Below are 24,940 nucleotides of genomic sequence, written 5' to 3' on the forward strand. Positions count from 1 at the left end.
TCTCTCTCTCTCCCTTCCCCTCTCTCTAAAAATCAATGGAAAAATACCCTCAGTTGAGGATTAACAACAACAACAACAAACCAACAAATTAAACTAAAGGAAAACATTTCTGTGCAGACAAGCTTTGGGCATATTTTCCCTGATTCATGCTGTAGAAGTAAAGAGAATATGATAGCTTGCAAGACTGGAGATCATCTACTCTCTGACTTAAAAAAATTAATAAGAACATTTGTTTTTAAATGAGGAAGGCAGGTTTTTCTTGTATAAGTGACATTTGAGAGGTCTGAATATCAAGGAAACTTAGAGGCTGAAGAACAATTGGAAGTGGTGAGTGAAGGAGGATGGATATGTATAAAGACAGAAAAACCCAGACATATACAAAACTATTTGGATCTCTTTCTTTGGTGCTAAATCACAGACCCAAAAGGGGCTCAGAGAGAAAACTGAGGTTTGCCCCTCTTCCATAGGGCAACCTCAATTTTTGTTTATGCAGAGGTGGGTGGGAGAGAGCAGTGAGTTGGCATCCTGGGAAACTCCATTATTGGATTGCCATCATGAGAATATGCCCATCCCATGGGAGACAATTTTTTAAATCCCATTCATATGTCCAAATGCATGATTAGGACTTGTAGTAACCACCCATGTTCACACATCTATCATTCAGACACTAAACAAAATACAAAACACCAAATGTCTCTAGAGTTGAGCCAGATCTTTCTTATCCTTGAACAATCAAAACTTATAAAAGCCTCGGGGAACTGAAATGATTTATGAATGTTCAAAGTTGCTAAACTTTTGACAATTGTTCTTGCTAAAACAAAACTGTCTACATTATCTTGTATTACCATACAACTTTTGATAAAAAATATGTTTCCCCAAAAATGAATATTGTTTTCTTGTCATTTTTTCCTTCTATTTAGACATTGCATTAAAAAAACACTTTCTTTGATTATTTTCTTCTGAAAGCTGTTCTAAATAAGAGTGTCTGGAAGAAACAAAACCTTCTCAGTACAGTGTAACTAAAATCTCTGTCCTGCTTTGGCCTGAAACTTGCATCCTGTCACCAGACTGAACAAGTGGGCAATCATTACCTCATAAAGTACCAGGGAAAATTTTAGGCTCTAGAATGCACTTTTACTTTATTTTGCAGAGCAGTTTAGAAATCTTAATTTTGACATCTCCATTCTAATCTTTGGCGGGGGCATATTTTTCTCTTAAACCAAAGAATCTATTAAATGTTTCTGTCAAGTGCAAGGGTAATTAATCTCTTTCTAAAGTTAGATTCTGTTCTCATTTTTGCCTGAAATTTCATAAAAAAATGACCTGTTTTTTTCCTGATATCCTGATAAATAATACTAAAAGTCGTCTGAAAATAAAGTCACCTCCCAAAAAAATTGTTGAAAAAATTATAATATCCACAGAATTAAATAATACCTTATAATTATAAAATATATTCAAGAAGAAGGTTTTGGTTTATATGTCACTATTTTAAGTGACCTAAATGATATCATATTGAGTACATTATATGATTTTGATTGTGCAAAAGTACTAAAAAATAAGCAAAAGGCAATGTACTAAAATATAAAGAGCATCAATTTTAAGTTATGGAGATTTTAATTTTTAAACATTTATACATTGTTTCTAGTTTGTCTATAATAAACATATACTACCTTTCTGACTTAAAAAATAAGTTCATTAAAAATTCTCAGGAATTTGGACTTAAACTTATATTCTCCTTTTTCCTTATACTATTCATTATCTATTCACAATGGTGGTTAGTGTTGGTTTGGTAAGAATAAATCCCAAAACAGTTAATGATCTGGAATGAATGGTGGGGCCAATTATCAAAGAACTCAGGCTAATAATGTTGTAGCTTAATAGGAAAAACAATTTAAAAAATCACATTTTATCTAAGGGCATCCATTTTGAAAAGTCTCCAGAAAAACTGTTAGTCAGTTAAATGCCAAGAAGTTATCATCTATATATAATTTTCTAAATTGCTAACCTGGCTCCAAGTTAGAAACCAATTATAATAATTTCATAGTCTAGTCATGTCCTGTTCATTATAATATAGTCAAACATTCAACAATTCCACTGTATATTTATATATAAAGTAGGACCCATGAATTTTATATGATTAAAGCCATCTATTGTGATCCAATTGTCCCTGATCTGACATTTTTGGCTGCTATGCAACCACATATTGTATATTCTATAAGACAAGCTGAAAAGTCCCACTGAGATCTGAGCAAGAATCTGTTGTGTTTTGTGTAGCCTGCTGAGTCTTGTCAAATGCAACTGGCTCTAAAACTGTCCTCATAGCCCCCATTAGATGCTGCTGCAAACATATTATTCACATGCTTCAACATCTTTGTCCATAAAAACAGGCATTGCATCTGGTGATATTCTCAACAAGCCAAGTAATATCAAAATCAATGATATAGGCAACCCGTTTATTGCACAAGGTGTAAGCGTGCAATGGTACAGACTACAGCACCAGAAAGCCTTACAGAGCAGATACCCGTCACAGGCAACTATATTCTCCTTAAATGGGCCTTTCTTTGTGATAGACACAAATTGACCAATTATTGGATAATAAATGTATACAATTTCTCAAATTATTCAAATGCCTATAGCAATAAATAATGTTAAGTACAAGGTCCTCTTATCTTCATTAAGAAAAACAGTCTTCAGCCCCACGGGTGTGGCTGAGTGGTTGAGTGTTGACACGTGAACCAAGAGGTCACAGTTCAATTCCAGATCAAGGCACATGCCTGGGAGTAGCAGGCTCAATCCCCAATAGAGGAGGGTGCAGGAGGCAGCCGATCAGTGATTCTCTCTTATCACTGATGTTTCTATCCCTTTCTCCTTCTCCCTTTCTCTCTCTGAAATCAATAAATACATATTTTAAAAAGAAAATAAAGTCTTCTGTCCAACTTGGGATATCTAATTTGAGATGATGTTTCTCATTTCTCTCCCCTGTACACACAGGTCTGACGAATAAGGCAGTAATGAGTTTTTCTAGTAAACACATATTTGATGGCTCACTTCAACCCTCTGTTTGAGATAGCAACCTCTTTGCCGTCTGCACTCTGAGTTATACCTTATTCTGACAATCACAAAGAAAAATAGTCTTTAGTTCTGGGTAGGTGATGATAAGGCTAACTTGTCATTGGCATTTAGCTTAATTTACTATTTTTTTCTGTCAGGCAGAAGTTTCTTTGTCCTTTTTACTTGTTGCTTTTATGCCTTGGTTATAACTGGCCTCACATCAGGTTATAAAATAAATTCTTCCTAAGCTTTCCTCTAGTGCTTTTATTGACTGGTTATTTAAAATATTTAAATATCTTGATCCCTTGGAATTTACTCTTAGAATATGGCATAAGTATATAAATTCATTTTTTCCCCTTTCAGATGGCTAGCTACCAAGTTATTTCATTTATTGAATACTAAAGGCCCAATGCACAAAATTCATGCAAGAGTAGGCCTTTGCAGCCCCGGGTGCCTCAGCCCTCACAGCCCTGGCTTCATCTGGAAGGTCGTCCGGAATGTTGTTCCACTGTTTGGCTGTTCAGTCAATTTGCATATTATGCTTTTATTATTATAGAAGATTCTACCTTCAAATGTCAACTTTGGGCTATTTCTAGATTTCTTTATTCTTATATAGTGGTCTGTTTGCCTACTTATGAACCAGTATCACATTGTTTTAATTGCAGGATTGAGGCTTTAAATATGAGGTTTTAATATCTAATCAGGCTAATTGTCATTGCCCTTCTTTTTCAGAATTTCTTTGCTATTCTTATTTATTTTTACCACATGAATATAGCATCTGTTTTTCTAGTACCTCAAAAATCCCATTGATATTTTTATTGGGAACTCATTACATTTATGAATTAACTTTATGAATTAACTTTCAGAGAACTGACATTTTTGTAACACTGAGTTTCTAACACAGGAGTTTGGTATGTTACTCATTTGAGCAACATTTCCTTCATCTGGTTTTGCATATTTCTTCTGGCAAGTTTCTCTCATATAATTTTGCATATATCCTTTTATTCCCAGATATTTTACTTTTTATGGCTCATGAAAAATGTATTTTTTCAATATGGTTCCAAATTGTTGATTGTCAGTATATATGAAATCTGCTTTTCAAATATTAATTTTATGCTAAATCACCTGATGAAGTTGTCCTGTTTGTATCAGGTTTCTAGATATACAAGTATAACATCTGCAAAAAGTTGTAATTTTTTTCACTGCCTTTCTCATTTCAGTTAATTAAAACTCACTCTTTATAGTTATTGAGGTCCCAAACTTGGGTGATTCTTTATCCCTCTGCTTTTCAAACTTCCTATCTAGTCACCCTCAAATTTTGTCAGCTCTTCCTTAGAAATATATCCAGAATCTGACCACTTTTTATCAGCTACCAACACGTCAGCTTGGATTACTGAAATGTCCTCCTACCTGGTTTCCCTGCTTTTGCCGTTTCTCTTCTATTAGCCAAAATAATACCATTTTAATTCCAGTATTATCACATCACTTCTCTTCAAAATTCTTCAAAGTCTGTCTGCTTCATCATGGCAAAACCCATGTCCTTTCATAATGGCTGCAAATCCCTTCATAATGTGGCTCCCTGCTCCAAATACAATATCTTTTTATGGTTTTTCAATCATACCAGGAAATTTTCTACCTCAATCTTTACACTGATGTACTCTCTCCTGGAATTGCATTCTCCTTTTGTCTTCCAGGTTCACATTTTCATGGCCTTATCGTTGTGCTCTAATATCTCATCATTTAAGGTTTTCCATTGAAAAGCAAAAACAACCATTGGATCACCTCACATACCAAGTACTATGTATTTCCTTTTTCCTGCTTGATTTTTCTTTATAGTATCACTATTTGACATAGTAGATGCCTACATATTTATTTGTTCATTATTTTTCATTTTGAATGTACCATGAAGGCAGGAGTTTATTGATGTTTTTTAACGCTCTATCTTCAGGACCTTGCTTGGCCCATAGTAGAAAGTCAATAGATGTTAGTTGCATAAAGAAATTAAATGAGTGTGCAATAAATGGGATATAATATCTTATATTTTATATAAAGATTTAAAACTACAAATTACTATGCTACAGTACTTACAAAGTATGTGGGAAAAGTATAAAAACATCTATAGGATGTTAGGGAAGGAGAAAAGTCACTAGACGTCACTAGGAGAGGTATATATGATGTCTACCTTAAGAATTATGAAAAACAAGTATAACAATATGAGGATTTGTTACTGGATGTGGATACACTGGTGTTTTACTTATTCTCTACTTTAATTGATGTATTTGAAATATTTCATTTCATATTTTAGGAAGTGGAAAAAGAATATGAAGCAAATATACAGTATAAGAAAAACCCATTGCATGAATAAAGAGTTACTATGCCTGAGGAACTACTGGAAGTGATTGACAAGGATTAAAATCCATCTAAATTTAAACAACTTTGAGGGCAAAGAAATTCTACCTGGATCTTTATTTCATCAGATACCTAACAACATGAGTCAGGACTAAAAATGTTACTGATCTCACATAGAAAAAGCAGTTTATTGTATAACTTTAGAGATGATTTTTCCTGATTATTTTTTTAAAACCACATATACACAGTTAAGTATGTAACAATTTTTTTCCTATGGATCAGATTTATGCTAGTTACTAGGATTATAGAGATAGATAAAATTAAATATCTAGCTTCAGAGTTCACAGTCTAGTAGGGAGGATGGACAAATAAACAGTTCTAAGACAATGTGCTATAATAGTGGCATAATGGTGATTTGTGGGGGGCCCCAGGGGCAGGGAGATGTGAGAATGAGCTTCCCATATGTCAATAGAGATCTGTGCTCACAGAGAAACTTTACTCAGAGCCATGCTGTCAGCAACTATGCTCCAAAATCTACCATAATTATTAGTCCTAACTGTGAAATCCAGGCTTCCCACTAGAATTTATTATACTCTAGGTTTTGTGATTTTTAAAAAGATAATAAGGCATTTGCTAAACTCAACACGATCTTAGGAAATTTTTATACCCCAATTTAAGTTTTTATACTCCAACTTAATCAGGTTTTTTGTTTTGTTTTGTTTTGTTTTTGGCTGATTCTAAAATATCTTTATCAAACCAACAACCAGCAAGTAAGGACCTTGTTGATCAAAATGTGGGGCATCCAGAAGCAAATTTATTCTTCCAATAAACTAGTAGTAAGAGAAAAGTCTCTCCCAGGAGGAATTAGAAAAAAATGATTTTCTCAGTAAACACCAATTTGTTAGATATTAGCTGGCTTCCTCTTATGATGCTATGAGTTTATTTATGAGTAAAACCAAGTGCAGCAACAGCTATAATGAGTGTCAGTGGGAAGACAAATCTAAAAATATTCTTCCAAAGTGTGACAATAAAAATGGTCTAAATAGTAGAGACCAACAATAGGGCTTTGCCCAGGAACTGCTACTCACAGTTGTTGTATTTGAGTACTTCTTTGCCTTTTGGATGTACATTTGTCCTCAGAAAAGAGCACCACGGGGCAAAAATCTTCCTGGTTGAGAAGATCTATAGTTTTGGCATTGTCATTACTGCCCCAAGCCCTCAGGTCTCCTACCATTAGGTAAACAAATTCTGCAAAGGTTTTTACATTGGAAACTGCAATAGAGAAAACTGAATTGTCCCTTATGGGAAGAAGCACTACCTGTATTTCTTGAGTTGGCTTAATCAAAATGGGACATAACAAATTGCTATTCCATGAACTTGGAAATCGCATGGTTTCCAAATTTAGAGATCATTTACCTTAAATTAATTATTTAAAATATTTAATTATTATAGTGGTCAGCACTCTCTTTTATTTTAACCACAATGGCTTTTTTCCTCCAGTGAGGTCCTAAAGCCTAAAGCTGAGGGGAATAATTTTCTACAACTCATGTTTCCTTTAGGCAAATGATGTTACTGTCTAAGAGAAAGCTGTCAAATCATAATGTTTACCTTTAGAACCCAATCCTACCCATGTTGTGAGGGAGAAATTTTAGTATTTGGGTGGTAAATTCCATGGAAAATAAGGTTCTACTTCAGAATATCCCTGGTCTCTTGGCTTTCTAGAAGTATAAATGGTGTCATGTTTCTAGTTTGTACAGTAGAATAATTGCCTCAGGTTTCTGGGTTGCATTTTAGTTAAAAGTACTGTAAGGTAACTTAGGCCTTTGGCAGCTAACATATGTGGGGGGGGGGCAGGGAGTGACAAATAATTAATTTCATCCCTTTAAAATATACACTACTAGTTGCCTGGTGCACAGACTCATGCACATTGAAAGGAAATTAATTAGAAGAAATATTTTAATATCACTATTCACCCTTTCTCTATAAAAGAAGTGTCAACCAAATTCACAATCGACAATGACAGATGGAAACACACCCGTGCAAGTGGCACCAGTGAGAGCTGTATATGTATCACACATGTGCAAGTCAACTTAGCCTTTTATATATATAAACTTGCTTAATTAGACCTGCTTTCTGATTTAGCTGAAATTTTTCCAGCCCAGTTAAGCACCCCAATTTCTCTTTCAGGTAGTTGTCAGCAACACAGCAGTAAATATCAACATGAAGCAGATTATTATTGTGGATCACGCAGGAAGAACAAAGGGTAAAATATTTAACTGTAGCAGTGTTTGACTATATTCTGCACAGTGAGAAAACCTGGTCATTTTCAAGGTCCACAATTTATTACTTCTTTTCAGTTGGGTCAAGTTTCTAAACTTTCTAAATCTCTGTTTTCTGGCTAAGGAAAAGAAAATAGAATTCCACCGAGTGTCCTATCTACCTACTCTAGGACTTCTGTGAGGATCAAGTGAGATGAGGCATGGGGAAATGTTTCACAGATATTTAGTTAAAGTGTAAAATGTTTCCATCTGGCTATAAAACAACTTTTGTTCCTGGGCTGAAGAAACTCCAAAGAGGCCAGTCGCTAGGGAGAGGAAGCTAGGCGTTGCTATGTGACATCATTACCCAGCACCCACAGCAACCGTTTCTGGGGTTAGGCTGGGCTGGGGGCCGCATTTTGCGCCATGGGGTCTCCGCAGTGTCAGCTGTGATTTGGTGCGCTGTTGCTCCATGGTGGTGGTAGGGCCTGTGTCCCACTTAGGGGAAGCTGAGTGTTGCTTTGTGGGCACCAGGTCCACCGTGCCATTTCTCTGTAAATGCCAGTGCACATCACGGCAGCTCCTGTGTTGACCAGTGTCCTGATTGAGACAGTGTCCCCCTGGTGGTCAGTGCATGCCATAGTGACCGGTTGGATGGTTGGAGGGACACTTAGCATATTAGCCATATATATATATATATATATATATATATATATATATATATATATATTTTTTTTTTTTTTTTTTTTTTTTTTTTTTTTTTTTTTTTTTTTTGCCGGGACAGTCTGTTGGTACAATTTACTTGGAGTCACAATCTCTGCTGAAAACCATTAAATAGGACCTTATTGATTGTAGAAAAATGTCAAAACTCCTTAATACAGTCTTGAAGGTCATCCATTATCTGGCTCCTTACTATTCCTCATTTTTTCCTTTACTAACTTCTTAACTGTCCTATTTTCTGTCTACACGGCCTCTTGGAATTTTCCTCAATATCTCTGCTTTCCCCATGATATCTTCCTTCTCCTCTCACATACATACTTCAAAACTCAAATCTATCCTCATGAAACCTTCTCTGATACTTCTGGTTAAATGTAATCCATTACACTTTAAACTTTATGCTTTTCTTTAGAACTTTCACATTATAAATTCTTCTATAATTGTCAAAAATATTTTTACATTTTTTTTTATTTCAAAGATATTTCTTGAATGCCTACTATATGCCAGGAACAATGCTGGTATTAGAACATGAAAGAGAACCTCATTGACCTTATATTCTATTGGGAGGAACAGAACGGAAAAAAAAAAAAAGAAGAAGAGGGAAAAGGGCAAGAATAGAGAGAAGAAAAGAAACAAATAAACACAAATGAAGAGATGATATACTGTAAGAAATGCTATAAGAAAACAAAGGGCTGATATTATAACTATCACAGATGCCAAGACACTTTAGATAGGAATATACTAGTAAAGGTTCTCCAGAGAAACAGAAGAGAGAGAGTTGAAAGAGAGAGATTATTAGGAATTGGGTCACAGTATCATGGAGGCTAAGAAGTTCCACTTTCTGATGTCTGCACACTAAAGGACCAGGAAAGCCAATGATGTAGTTTAGTCTGAGTCTGAAGGTCTGGGAACCAGAGGAGAAGATGGAGTAAATCACAGTTGAAGGTTAGGAGAAGACCCAGGTTCCAGCTCTATCAGTTCAATCAGTCATGCAGAAAATGGGTGAATTTTCCTTTCCTTCACCTTTTGTTCTATTCAGGCCCTCAGGAGATGGGATGATGCCCACCCACATTGAGGAGTCTACCTGCCCAAATGCTATTCTCATCCAGAAACAGTATCACAGACACACCCAGAAATATTATTTAGTCAAATATCTCGGAATCTCATGACCCAGTCAAGTTAACACACAACCACTACAGGTAGTCAGGGAGGGCCTCCCTGAGAAGATGAAATTTAATCTGAGCAATAAGTAAGAATGCAGCTATGGAAAGAGCAGAGGAAGAACATTGCAGACAGAAAGAAAGATGAGGAGGAGGAAAGAGCTTGGCATGCTTGAGGAAAATGAAAGACTACTTGTGTGTAAAGCAAGAGGGGAACATGCAGGGCTTTGATGACCAAAGCAAGAAGTTTGGATTTTATTATAAGTGCAATGGAAAGCCATTGGTGGATACTATATGAGGAACACACAGTATCTGTTTTAATCATTGCAACGTAAAATAAATTATCAGTCTGTTTTTAATGGGGAAAATAGATTGAGGGAGATAGTAGAGAATGGGGAAGATTAAATTGAAGGATTGTATAGTCATCCTGATATGACAGATTTACATGACAATATTTTGTATCAAACATGTTTTAACTCTGCTTGAATGGAGAGTTGGGTCAATGATTATACCACTTGCACTGAATAGAGACTTGTGATGGCTCCAAACATTACAGTATTATGCAAGTGATGTTATGACTTTGTAGACTTGACAATAAAAAGGATACAGCCTCCTTCATGCTTTTTCTCTTCGGTGCACCCTATTGGAAGCCAGCCACCATACTGGGAGGAAGCCCAAACTACCTTATGTAGTAAGACCACATGGAAAGACCAAATGGACAGGAAGTGAGACCTTCAGCCCCCAGCCAGCATTAACCACTGGACCTGTGAGTGAATGTCCCTTCAGATGGCTTTAGCCTCCAGCCTGTCCCCGCTGTGCCCTGATCCACAGAACCTGGAGACATTAAAAAATTAGTTGCTTTATGCAACTAAAGTTTGGGGGTAATTTGTTTTTATCAATAGATAGAAAATGAATTGGTGACACAGAAGATGGTAAGATTCATATTTTCTTTGGAAATATAATCTATAAGATTTGCTGATAAAATGGATTTGGGGAGTGAAGAAGAGGGACTAAAGGATGAGTCCTAAATTTTTTGGCATTAGTAACATAGTAGATAGTAGTTCCATTTACTGAGGTAGTAGAGAAGATAGGAGGATGCAGGCTTCAGATTTGGAAGGGGCAGAGCTGATAATTTCTACTAGATTTTAAGCTCTTTAAGAGCAGTGAAGAACTTTATCTACTTTCTTTCATAGCACAAAGCAGTGTCTTTTGAATAATAAGTGTAATAAATATTTCCTAAATTGAACCGTGAAGCAGCTACTGCCCACGACTGCAACAGTGAGATCATCCCTTCTGAAAGCATTTATCTACAATATATATGGATATAAGTAAAAATGCATTCTTAACATTTGCATAAAGGGAATTGACAGATTACATCAATTAATCACACTTGGCAAAGGAAGTATGCATAAATTTACTTGCTGTCTTTCAGACTTTAGCTGTACATAGCAACTTGATAGAAGGAAGTGGAAAATGTATGGTTAATTTGGTTCTTGGAGACATACATATATTAAAATGGGTCATGTCAGTCACAAAAATGAGGAATTGTTGTTCTACATTGTGTTCTGTAAACAAAACCTCATGCTTCTCATTTGTGGCCAATTCTAAGAAGTTTGTGCATGCATGACTTTGGCCTTTACTTTACAATGCAGTTGCTTAGATTTGTATTAGCCAAGGCTTCCATATAAAGTGCCTATATATTCACTCCAGAGTTTCTGGGAACTTCTCTGATGGGTCCAGGACTTTAATTAGACCCAATATCAGTAGTGACATAACTTCACTGACAGAAGGGCCCTTCTATAAGGAACTCTCCAGAGTAATATGTAAGCGGCAACTACATCTTTCTGAGTTCTTTCACTTTCTGCAGCTTCCAAGGGGAAAATCCATTCAATCTGCATTCTTAGTGTTTGACTCAAGGCTTTATGAAAAACTTGACCACTTTGTAAATACCTTCACAAGATCTGGTTTGCCTTTTCTTTCTGGCACCTAAGTTAAGAATTTACCCTCTTAAAATATTTGCCAGTTTCATTTATATTCAAAGGGCAAATATGAACTCTGGAGACAACTCCTCTGGCCACATTATTTGCCTCTGTGTTTCGGGGCAGGAGAGGGTGGGGGGCAGGGTGAGGAATGCTATGCTGTGCTGTGGGTGCCACACAGCATGCCTGTGTGGGGAAAGGCAAGTCCTTGAGAATGTGCCTCACAGGCTCAGCCTCTGGACACAGAGACCCTCTTTCTAAACTGTCCATATCCAACCCAGGGAAAGCTTCAGCTCTCCAATGATAAAGATGCTTAATGACAGAGACATTTCTCTTCTGATTATTTTCCTTTCAACTGAACTTAATCAACTCATTTGGCTTGGCTTTTAAAAATGATGGTCTTGTGCAAGATGTTAATGTTTATCCCTTATTAAATGCTGATTCTAATTAAACAAACTCTCCACCTTGAACAAGAAAATTGATTTTCTGTTTGAGATTTTTGCCCATAAAATCATGGTGATTAGTGAGGTTTCAGTTAGTTATTAACTCTGAATATATAGTGGTAACTTAAAGGCCATTATTTTTCAAATAATGTTCAATGACCCATCAGGTTTCCTAAAGTCTTTAGAGTTTTCACAATTCATAATCCTCTAATGTGTTGGGAGGATTGTGAGGTGCTCTAGGGAGCAGGTCCTAGTGGCCAAGCAGGTGTTTTTGTTTATTTAAAATTTTTCCCCCAACAATGAGATACGTTTTTATAAAAAATCAAGTAATTCTCCATCTATTGGACTCAGGACATCCCATGCTCACTGAATGCAGCACACACAGAGTTTTTCTTCTTTCTTAGTCACTGTTATCAGGTTAATATGCATGCATTCCAACCTTTTTTTTTTCTATGCATAACCACAAGCACATATACCATATATAAACATGTATGGCTGTGGTATTGTTACTAGGATTTTTTAATTCAAAATGGAATTATACAATATAGTGCCTCCAGCTAGCTTTTCACCCAATAATGTATTATGGACAAATGGCATATCATAATATTCAATTATAGATTGTACCAAAAAGTATTTACAGCCGAAACCGGTTTGGCTCAGTGGATAGAGCGTCGGCCTGCGGACTGAAAGGTCCCAGGTTCGATTCCGGTCAAGGGCATGTACCTGGGTTGTAGGCACATCCCCAGTAGGAGATGTGCAGGAGGCAGCTGATCGGTGTTTCTCTCTCATCGATGTTTCTAACTCTCTATCTCTCTCCCTTCCTCTCTGTAAAAAATCAATAAAATATATTTTTTAAAAAAAGTATTTACAGAACTCCAAGTTATTCTCAAACTAATTATCATTCAAAATTGTTCTCTTTATTCTAAGTCCATTGGAAGTCTAGCTACATTGTTTCTACAATACTTCCATTTTTTGAAATACTAAAAGTATATTAAAATAAGCAGATTAGACAATCCATATCTTTGCTTTGGAAATCTCAGAGCAAATGGGAATGTAGTTTTTTGCTTTATGTACAGAAAGCCCATTTTGGTAGGTAGGATTCTTAGATAGCCCTTAAGACTTTTGCTCTTGGTATTTAGACCTGTATAATATTCTCACCTTGAGTATGAAGGGGCTTGTGACTATTATGAGATATCATTTGTGGGATTAGATTATGTTATTTGGCAAAGATGTTTTTAAGATCCTTAATCAGATGACTTTGAGTTAGTGGTTCTCAACCTTTTGGCCCTTTAAATACAGTTCCTCATGTTGTGACCCAACCATAAAATTATTTTCGTTGCTACTTCGTAACTGTAATGTTGCTACTGTTATGAATCGTAATGTAAATATCTGATATGCAGGATGGTTTTAGGCGACCCCTGTGAAAGGGTAGTTCGACCACCAAAGGGGTCGCAACCCAGAGGTTGAGAACCCCTGCTTTGAGTTAATCAAATGGGAGATTACCTTGGGTGGGCCTGGCCCTTTAAATCTTGGTCTAGAGGTCAGAGACAATGTCAGACAGAGTCCATATTGCAGCAGATATTTTCCTATTGGCTTTGAAGAAGGAAATTGCCTTGTCTGGGGGTTTACCATGTGGCAGGGAATGTCAAGCAGCCTTTAGGAGCTGAGAGTGACCCCTTGCTGAAGGCTAGCAAAAAGTGAGCCTTAGTCATACACCCTCAAGAAACTGAAATCAGGCCAGGCTGGTGTGGTTCAGCGGTTGAGCATCGACCTATAAACCAGGAGGTCATGGTTCAATTCCTGGTCAGGGCACATGCCCAGGTTGTGGACTCAATCCACAGTGTGGGGCATGCAGGAGGCAGCTGATAAATGATTCTCTCTCATCATTGATGTTTCTATCACTCCCACACCCTTCCTCTCTGAAATCAATAAAAATATATATTTTTTTAAAAAGAAACTGAAATCAGCTAATATCTAGTGCACTTGGAAGAAGACTGAAAGCCTCAGACTAGACTGTAGTCACAGCTGATACCTTGATTTTAGCCTGTGAAAGCCTGAGCAGAAAACTCAGCTAGCCCAGTTAGGAATCCTAACCCACAGAAACTATGAAAGATTAATTTTGTGTTGTTTGAAGTTGCCAAGTGTAGTGGACTAAATTGTGGCCACAAAAATATATGTCCACAGGAACCTCAGAATGTGACCTGTTTTGGAAAGAGAGTCTTTGTAGATATAATAAAGGTAAGAATCCCAAGATAAGATCATCCTGGATGAGGGTGGGCAGAAAAGGTGACATCACAGAGAAACAGAAAGGAGGCCAGGTGAAGATGGAAGCAGAGATTGAAGTTCCGCATATCAAGCAACACTAAGGGTTCTTAGGAAGGAGTCACTGAATAGTTTCTGGCTCAGAATTTAGAAACAAAATCAACCCTGCTGACACCTTAATTTTGGACTTTTGGCCTCCAAAACTGTGAGAGAATATATTTCTGTTTTTTTAAGCCTCCAAGTTTGTGGTAATTTGTTATGGCAGTACTAGAAAACTAACACACCAAGTTTCTGGTTACTTGTTATGCAGAAATAGAAAAATAATACACAATATTAAAATGTCAGGAGATTTTTTTCCTACACAACACTGCATCTGACATAGCAATAACTGTCTAAAGATGCAGCTGCTGGAGTCCAAGTGATCTGATGGTCTCAGTGGGCCACACTTCTACCACGCCATCACGCACACTCGTACCTGGCCTGCTTCCTCATCTGCTGAGCCCTATAGTCATTTGCAGTTTTAATATTTGCTTTATGGTTTCACTTTTTTTATAGAACCTCAAATCATATTGCTTATTTATTGGCATTTTGTTGCTTCTCAGAATTGAAAACACTACCAAACACCACTGAGTATATTCAGAATGGAAATCTGTAAATGATAAAGAAAATTCCAATACAGTTCCAAGACTATGTTGAACCAGAACAAACTATTCAGAGCCAACATAGCCAAGCAGCCTCTACACTGGGCTTGAAACAAGGTGGCCCTTTGCACTCAGATCTACTTATTTTTTTAGTACAAATAGTAACGGTTTTCTCAAACATACAGTATGGTTTCCTGCCCTGAAGCTATGATACCAGCATGGAATACATAGTAATCCTAACATCTATGGAAACTGAACTTGTCAAAGACAAGCTGACTCTACAAAGATACATTCTAGAGGAGTCCACTTTGCATTAGGTTCATAGTTCATGCTGTGTAGTCTGCTGACTGGAGCTTCTCCTTTTCATACTTGAGTTGGCAGCAGGATTTGAAATATGACCTGCTTCTGAAGAATGGGTCTTTCTTTTATGAAAATGATTTATGGCTGCAGCTATTCTCAACATCAAGACTTCCAGTTCTTTCTATCTCCTTCAGCAGAGGGCAACCTATCTTTGTTATTCATTCAATTGGGGAAAAACTTGCAAATGGCTTTAATAATTGCTTGTTTCTTTGTCTGCCAATAGTGAGAATCATTTCAGGTAATTTAAAGAAAATTGTCAAAGAGCAAATGCCCTTGTTTCCACGTGTGTGTTCCCTTAACAGGGAACTAGCTGGTATAGTGGAGAACCAACATTTTCACAGCTGAGAAAGGAGGAATTGATAAAGCTCTGAGGAAAAAATGATGGGGAAAAAAACTATAATAGAAAATAAGAACCTTTTAAGTTTGATTCTTAACCTGAATTAAGAATAAAACCCAAGCCCCACTAGTGTGGCTCATTGGTTAAATACTGACCTATGAACCAGAAGGTCATGATTCCTGGTCAGGGCATATGTCTGAGTTGCAGTCTTGATCACTAGTGGGGGGTGTGCAGGAAACAGCTGATCTATGATTCTCATCATTGATGTTCCTCTCTCTCCCTCTCTCCCTTCCTCTCTGAAATCAATAGTATATATAAAATTGATTTCATTTTATTCCTTAAATATATATATTTAAAAAATAAAACCTGAGTCCCTGTCACTTAGGATATATGACAATCTGGAAGTTGTATTTTATTGATGGCTGTGGTTAAATTTCAATTGAAATACAATGTTCAGGTTTACTGCTGTTAGCACTGTTAATACTTTAACCTGATATGGCATTTAACCTGCTTCTGGCAAAGGAGACACTGCTATTTTTCCTAAGCCCCCTGGGGTTTGGTGTAAGTGGGTTTCTCTGATGATCAGCATCATCAATCAATATTTATTGAGTGCTGACTGAGTGCCTGCAATTGTGTGAAGCTATTTCATTTGTAAAATTATTTTTGTGCTTTATTTCATTTTTCTTAAAGAGAACTAATGTATACTATTATGATTGACAATATACACATAAAGATACTTTCTTTACTATCCTCACTTTCAGCTGGAAAATGAGTTAAAGCTTGTATATTATACCATCTCCCAGTGAATCCATCCCAAATATGTCACCTTAGATTTAATCTTTTTCTGAGGTGACTGACTTTTCTCTGAGGACCAGTGAATAAACTGCTCTCCTATGCCTCTTCTGTTCTCTAAAAATTTCAGATCTTATCCCCACTTTGACTTGCAGGTTCCTCAGGTGGGTTACAGACAAGGGACAGGGACCAAAGAAAAGAAACAAAATGCAAACAGGAAATGACACTGGATACAGACCTTCACTTGGAAATGAAAGTAATACATTTGACACAATAACTAAAGTCATCCAATTTCTCAGCTTTTCAGAGGTTTTCTGTGTACCACCCATGGTATGTCAGTTTGTTGACAGAGGAAGCAGGAAATACACAATATTTGTGAGGTATGTTAGGAGAGTGCCTAAGGTAACTGGGTTCTTGCCTCAAGAGAACAGCCATATTATTTAGTGTTATATCATGTAGAAGAGTGATATATTTCCTTTCCTTTTAAAACTTATTTCCAAAATTTCTTTCACTTTGCTAAATCACTTGATAAAGAAAAGTATGAAATAATCATTTTGGAAAATCTTAGAACATGCTAAATTTTTCAATTAAAATTTTTACAGGTTTGGTTATGGAGTAAGGATGAGTTTTAACATTTTCTTGTTATGACCCCATTCCACTTTCATATTTTCTTCATTATCTTTTGTAACTTATTTATTCATTATTCAAAAGTACAAATAAACTAGATGCAGTGAGCAAAGAATCATTTTCTTTTGTGGGTGTTTCATTTTTGGCTTCTTAAAACAGTACCAGGGCCAACATTAATTAGTTGTCATTGTTTGTTTTAGTTTTTTGCCTAGGTGGGTGGGTAGAAGACCAGCTTTTATGCTTCTGTTTTTATTTATTATTTTCTTACTTTTCCTTAGGTTGAAAAACCCTGCCTCTCCTGTTTTATTCATTGTGATGAAAATGTGCTTAATTAAATATAAGATTTTTACAGATGCTTCAACAAATGTCTTTTAGTACAAAAGCACCTATCTGGCAGAAAGAAGGGGAGCTTTTCCTTCCAACTCCTTTTGCATTTAAAGAAAACAAAAACAATGGTGATATTGCTTGGGTCCAAATATATATGTATCAGGAGGCATGAATGTTGCCACAACAAAAAAATCAAATTATCTTATTTAGAAATCTCATAAAAGCTGAAAGAAATATTAACCCTATAGGATATTATAAAAGGTACTAGAGGCCGGTGCACAAAATTCATGCACGGGGTGTGTGTCCTCACTCCAGCCTGCACCCTCTCCAATCTGGGACCCCTCAAGGGATGTCTGACTGCCCGTTTAGGACCGATCCACCGGGACTGCTCACAATCCAGGACTGCTGGCTCCCAACCACTTGCCTGCCTGCCTGCCTGCCTGATTGCCCCTAACCACTCCTGTCAGCCTGATCAACGCCTAACTGCTCCCCTGCTGGCCCGATTGCCCCTAACTGCCCTCCCCTGCTGGCCTGGTCCCCCCAACTGCCCTCCCCTGCTGGTCTGATCGCCCCCCAACTGCCCTCTTGGTCACCCCCAACTGCCCTGCCCTGAGTCCCCACCAACTGCCCTCCCCTGCTGGTCTGATTGCCCACAACTGCCCTCTCCTGCGGCCATCTTGTGTCCACATGGGGGCAGCCATATTTGACCACATGGGGGTGGCCATCTTGTGTGCTGGAGTGATGGTCAATTTGCATATTACCTCTTTATTATATAGAATTATTCCATTACATATATATGTAGCTATGTAAAACAAGAATAATTATATTAAGGATAGTAGAGAAATACTTTATATTCTTTAGATAGTAGTGCATAATGGCAAGTGCTATCTGATGTTAAACATTAGTAAAAGAAAATGCTGAAAATAATTTACTTAATGGAAATACGTTTTCTGGTAGCATTTTCTTTTACCATTAGAATTTTAAATGAATAGTGAAGAGTACTACTGCAAATGATTAAAGACACTGTAACTTATCTCCATGGCTGTGAAGCCTTTGGTTCTCCACGATACCTCTAGACCAACCTACCTCCAGGACACCACATATGTCCTTTACTCCAGGATACAGGATGCAGATTGCCATCTATTATATTCATCCTCTTTTTCTTTTTTTTTAACTCTCTCTCTCCCTTTTTGCATAGTTTGATCCAAATTTTCTATACTTGCTACACTCTTTCCTGTTTCAAGACACTTTTTTTTAAATATAATCTTATAATTTTATGATTTGTAAATAACTAAATATAATTGTCTTTTTAATTCATTTATACTGCATATAAAGTGTAGTTGCAACTATAACTGAAAAACTAGAGTTTGTGATCAGCTCATGATTAGGACATTGGTAAATTGCATTGGAAGAATACCCGTGTGGAGAGATTGACCTAATATCCGATTAGTGAAGCCCATTCTGAGGTATATAGTAGATTGATTTTGCAGTAGAATTAGTTTATGTAAGTTTATTTGCTCTAACTAATTACCTAACAATATTTCAACAGATGATACATATAAAATGCCTCAGACATAATGTCATCTCAAAAATTTAAAAAATGAGAAAAAGCATGTTTTTCCTTCATTGTTTATATAAATGATACCCCAAACAAACAAAAGTAGGACTTTATGTATCTGTGAGTTCCTTACTTGGGCCCCGTAGGATGATTATGGAAGACTGTACACACTGGAAGCGTGAGGTTATCTCCTTTCTTTTGTTGAAGCAATCTTTTCTCAGTCACAGAGAACTACTAGCAACATTCAAATTGCATTATGCTGTTTCAGGCCACTCTGCCTTCATCATACATCTCTTCTGCCTAAAGTGCCCTTTGCCATTTCTTCATTTTAACACATTCTACTAATCTTTCAAGATAAAGGTCTAGCATCATCTCCTCCAGGAAGCAAGCATTCTCTGAACCCCCCCAAAATCATTAGTGTGCAACGCTCTCAGCTCAGGTAGCGCTTTATATGAGTATTTATCATGTGATTAACATGTGATGCCATGATTTTGACTTATTGTGTCTCTTTTAGATCACAAGCTTCTCTGAGGAGAAGATCATATCTTTTTTAGCTTTATGTGCCTAATACTTAGCAAAGAACCTTTCACAGAGGAGATACTAATACTAATTTGTTGAATGAATGAATTTGGCTAATGCATTTGACTTATACCATTACAGAAACTAGTTGGCCAAAGAAGCTAATCAATATAATGAGATGGAGCTCATGGTGTTTTATCTAAAAATAAATCTGATCTCAGAAGTCCATTCAAATTACACCTTTCAAATGAAAATCGTGGAACTGATTTATCTGCTTTCCATTTACAAACTGTATATTTTATAACCATGTCATAAAATCCAGTTAAGGGAAACCTTTACACCTTAATAAAATTATGTTAATAGTTTTAATATTTTAAATCCATATTCTGGCCAATTATTTAACAAATATTTATTGATAATTCACTATGTGCCAAACCCTCTCTGCTTTGGGCACTAGGAATAATCAAAATACTTGCTTTCATAAAACTTGCATTCTAAAGGGTTAGACTGATACTAAACCAAACAAAAATATATACAGACAGAGACTCTCTTTAAAGAAATGCATTTTATAAACTTTGGGCTTAAGTTGAAACTAACTATTAAGAAGAAAGGAGCTGTTAAAATATTGAAACACCTAATTCAGACCACAGACTCCTGTTTGCTCCTCTTGGGGATGTCTAACTGCAGAATTCAGGAGAGGCATAGAAAGACTGAGCTTCTTTTTCTGAGAAAACAAACATGGATATTTTGAATTCTTTACTATAAAATAGACTGAGTGTGGTTCTGAATATGGTCACAAAATTGTTTGGCTCTATGAATCCACAGCACTATAAAATTAAGCTTTCTGGTAAAAGGACTGTTTTTTTAACCTTAAAAAAAATTGGTAGGAGTATTTTTATTTTTTACAGCATCATAGACCCTCTTCTCCTCACCCCTTTCTTTGGGGTTCTTAGCAATGAGCTCTTTTACGACACAGCTTTTCGGCAGGTAGTATCTATTATTTTTAGCCCAGTTAATGACTTACTTTCAAACCAGTGAGACTAAGTCATAAAAATATAAGGAATGACTCACATTCATTAAAGTGAATTCTGATACATTTGGCTATTTGTATAAAATAGAAGGATGTAATGAGGCAATTATGGACACAGAAATCATTAATCCATGAGGTGGCAGTGATGCCAAGTAGAGAAAGCAGACATTTCTTCTTTTAGATTCTTATGAGCAAAGCAATTACTTCTTTAAAAGATCTGCAGTTTGTGAACATCCACTGAAGGAATCACCCTTCAGAACTCAAAACCAGAAATTCTATGAGGAATGTCTCTGAGGAACTAATCCAGATGCATGAGCTATCATGGTTTACTGTATCAATTTTAATCCTCAAATCCTGTTAGATGTCTCTTAACTGGCCTCATTTGGATTTAGGCAGGACAGTTGCCTGGGCATCGGGGAAAAGGGCTGAAACAATCCCCACTGGCTCTAGTAATGACTTAGAGATGTTTGGGGACTTGCTTCTGTCCACAGATATGGATTGTTGGGTAGACATGCTCATTTACTTCAAGAATGGAAACAACAACAAAGAAAAAACTCTGTCTGTTTAGCACAAATGATATTTGTTATATGGAAAAGTCCTCTTGACAGAACCTACATTATTATTCATTAGGCTATTTTTCCAAAATATGTTCTCTGCTCAATTCAATCAATTTTAAAGCAAAATATAATAAAATAAAAGTAGCTGAAAACAGACTCATAGACACAGAAAATAAACTTATGGCTGTCAGATGGGTGGGGGTTTGGGGAACAAGTTAAAAAAAGTAAAGGAATTAAAAACTTTAAATTGATAGTTACAAAATAGTCATGGGGATAGGGGGTGAATTCTAGTCAAGATGGCAGCATAAATAAATGTGGTACTCGAATTCTCCCACAACCACATCAGAATTACAACTCAATTACAGAACAACCATCATTGAGAACTGCCTGAAATCTAGCTGAACAAAAGTCCTAAAACTAAGGATATAAAGAAGAAGCCACACTGAGATTGGTAGTAGGGGTGGAAATGCCAAGTGGGCTGGTCCCACATCCACATGTGGTAGTTAAAAATCAGGAGATATCTCAACTGCAGAGGTCCCCCTTAAGGAGTGAGGGGTCTCAACCCACACCAAGCTCTCCAGTCTGGGGTTCCAATGCCAAGAAGAAAAGTCCTCATAACTTACAATTGTAAAAACCAGAGGAGATTATGGCTGAGTGACATGGAAGGTCTGCTGGAGTCCCAGGAGTTCCTCTTAAAGGGCCCATGCATGGTGTACTTGGACTTACTCTGAGATCCAGCTCTGGGGCAGCAGCTGGAAAGCTGAATCAGGGGAGGAACTAAGTTACTTGGCTTCAGGGTGATGGCTGAAGGGCCAGCTTTCTCCTAGACAAAACTGCTGGCACAGGCCATTGTTCATTTGCTGAGCAACCCCCCAACCCCCCCCCCCCCCCCCCACACACACACACACACAGGTCCCACAGGCAGGTGCCATATCTGAGACTCCATCAAGCTTTCTAACATTGTTCCCCTGCCCTGGTGACTCCCTGAAACCCTGCCCCACCCAACTTGCAGCCCACCCAAGACGTTTCGAGTGGCTTTCCCAAACAAACATGTTGTGGACTTTCCTAAAAACCTCTCAAGGGTTCAGAAACCCCAACAAGCAGCATCTGGCCACAGCATACCCTGTACTTCTTGCAAAGTGATCCCAGGCCCACCAATAGTGGTTACCAGCCTTGGTTCTCAGCTTGGCCTCTACTGGACACCTCAACACCCCGCACAAGCAGCAGTCATTTGCAAATTGCTTTGTAGCTCATGCCGGGTTGCCCAGGCAGTGCACCGAAAGCAGCTGATATTGGCCTGCACCTTCCGGGAGGCCCCACAGCCAGCATATCTTGTGGCCAGATTCAGACTATCTGGAGCACCACACAACCATCTCCATCAGAAGCACACTCAATGGATAGATGCATCAGGTACCAAAGCCTTATTAAAGTGAGTCCTGCTCTGAGGCATCAGCCCCTGCACAGCAGCTCCTCCACGGAGGATGCAGCTAGTCCTTTCAGCCAATCAGCCTAGGTATAAATCCTTCCCATTGATGTATCAACAGCAATCAAGGCTCAACTACAACAAGAGGGTGCACACAGCTGACATGGTAGGCACACCTTGAGCACCCAGTTAGGGTGACCGGGGAGGCTGTGCCACTGAGCCCTACAGGTCATCTACAATGTAAGTCATTCTACCAAAACTTGGAGACATAGCAGCTTTACTTAATACTTAGAAACAAACACAGAAATTCGGCCAAAATGAGGAAACAAATAAACATGTCTCAAATAAAAGAACAGATCAAAATTCCAGGAAAGAACTAAACAAAACAGAGACAAGCAATCTACCAGATGAAGAGTTCAAAACACTCGTGATAAGGATGCTCAATGATCTCAGTAAGAACTTCAACAAAGAGATAGGAAACATAAAAATGGAGTAAAAAAAAAACATAAGAAAGAACCAGTCAGGAATGAAGACTGTGATAACTGAAATTAATAATATATTATAGGGCATTAACAATAGAATAGATGAAGCAGAGAATCAAGTCAGCAAATTGGAAGATAAGGAATAGAAAACACCCATAGAAAATAAAATAAAAAAGAATCCAAAAAAAAAAAATGAGAACAGTTCAAGAAGCCTCTGGGACAACTTCAAGCCCACCAACATTCACATCATAGAAGTGCTGGTAGGAGAAGAGAGAGAGCAAGAAATTGAAAACCAATGTGAAAAAATAATTATGGATAATTCCCTAACTCTGTGCTCCCTGGACATGTATGCCTATTTCAACTACAACAAGAGGGTACACACAGGCCACCTGTGCACCTTCTTGCTGTACTTGAAATAAACATACAAGTCCAGGAAGCACAGAGTGTCCCAAACAAGATGAACCCATATAGGTACACACCAAGACACATAATAATTAAGATGCCAAAGATTAAGACAAAGAAATAATCTTAAAACATCAAGAGGAAAATAGTTATATTCAAAGTGATGAAAAGCAAGGACCAAAACTAATATTACTCTAACCAGCAAAGCTATTTTTAGAATTGAAGGTCAGATAAAGAGCTTTCAGACAAGAAAAAGCTAAAGTTCATCACCACCAAACCTGTATTACAAAAAATGTTAAAGGATCTTTTTAAGAAGAAGAAAAAAGATTAAAAAATATGAATAAATAAAATGGCAACAAATACATATCAACAATTAAATGAAAATGGATTAAATGCTCCAACTAAAAAATATACAATAGCTGAGTGAATAACAAAAGAAGACTCTTACATATGCTGTTTATAGGAGACTCACTTCTAATTGAAAGACACACAGAGACTAAAAGAAAAGGGATGGAGAAAGATTATTTTATGAAAACAGAAACAAAGAAAAAGCTGTGGTAGCAATACTTACACCAGAGAAAACTGATTTTAAAACAAAAGCTATAATGATAAAAAAGGACACAGCAATTTTACTTCTGAGTATTTATATGAAGAAACTCAAAACACAGATTAAAAAAGATTTATGCACCATATATTTATTGTAGCATTATTTACAATAGCCAAGATATGGAAGTGACCTAAGTGTCCATTAAGAGCTAAATGAATAAAGACGAAATGGTGCATATATACAGATGCATAGATAAAGAGAAAATTTTCCTGGTTGCCAGATTGAAGGGAGTTTGGGGGATAGGTGAAAACGTGAAGGGATTAAGAAGTACAAATTGGATATACAGAATAGTCATAGGGAAGTAACATACAACATAGGGACTATAGTCAATAGTATTGTAATGGGTATGTATGGTGGCAGATGGATACTAGATTTATCAGGGTGATCAATTTGTAAGTTATACAGATATCAAATCACTGTATTGTATACCTGAAACTAATATAATATTGTACATCAATTGTAATTAAATTTTTTTTAAATTATTTTTTAAAGATTATGTTGAACAGTTGTATAACTGAAGAAATAGTTGTTCCCAATACTATGTTATGGTATATGCCAGGATCCAATACATAACAATTACTGAAAATGTAAAAAAAAAAAAATACTATGCCATGAATACATTATGTATCAACTATTTTTTAATTTATTTTAAAAAATAACGGTAACTTTCCATCTTCACTCTAAAATACTTTTGTCCTCTCTTACAGAAATGTTCTCTCTAAAATTCTTCTACTCTGGGGAAACATTCCTGAATTAAAATAAATAATATTTACTCTCCAACAAATAAAATAGTCACAGTATAAAAAATAGCATAGGGAACATAGTCAATAATATTGTATTAACTATGCATGGTGCAAAGTGGGTACTAAACTTATTGGGGGAATAACTTAATAAGTTATATACATGTCTAACCACAATGTTGTACACCTGAAACTAATATAATATTGTCAACTGTAACTGAAAAACATTAGGTGTAAAATTGAAAAACAAAAAAACAAAAAAAACCTAGTTAAGTAGGACTATTGCTTTAACTTATTTTTTCTGCCTGAACAGGTTCAT

The sequence above is a fragment of the Myotis yumanensis genome, unplaced genomic scaffold (assembly GCF_028538775.1).
Source record: "Myotis yumanensis isolate MYYU_CA2020_CCGP unplaced genomic scaffold, mMyoYum1.0.hap1 SCAF_5, whole genome shotgun sequence".
In the NCBI taxonomy this organism is placed as follows: domain Eukaryota; kingdom Metazoa; phylum Chordata; class Mammalia; order Chiroptera; family Vespertilionidae; genus Myotis; species Myotis yumanensis.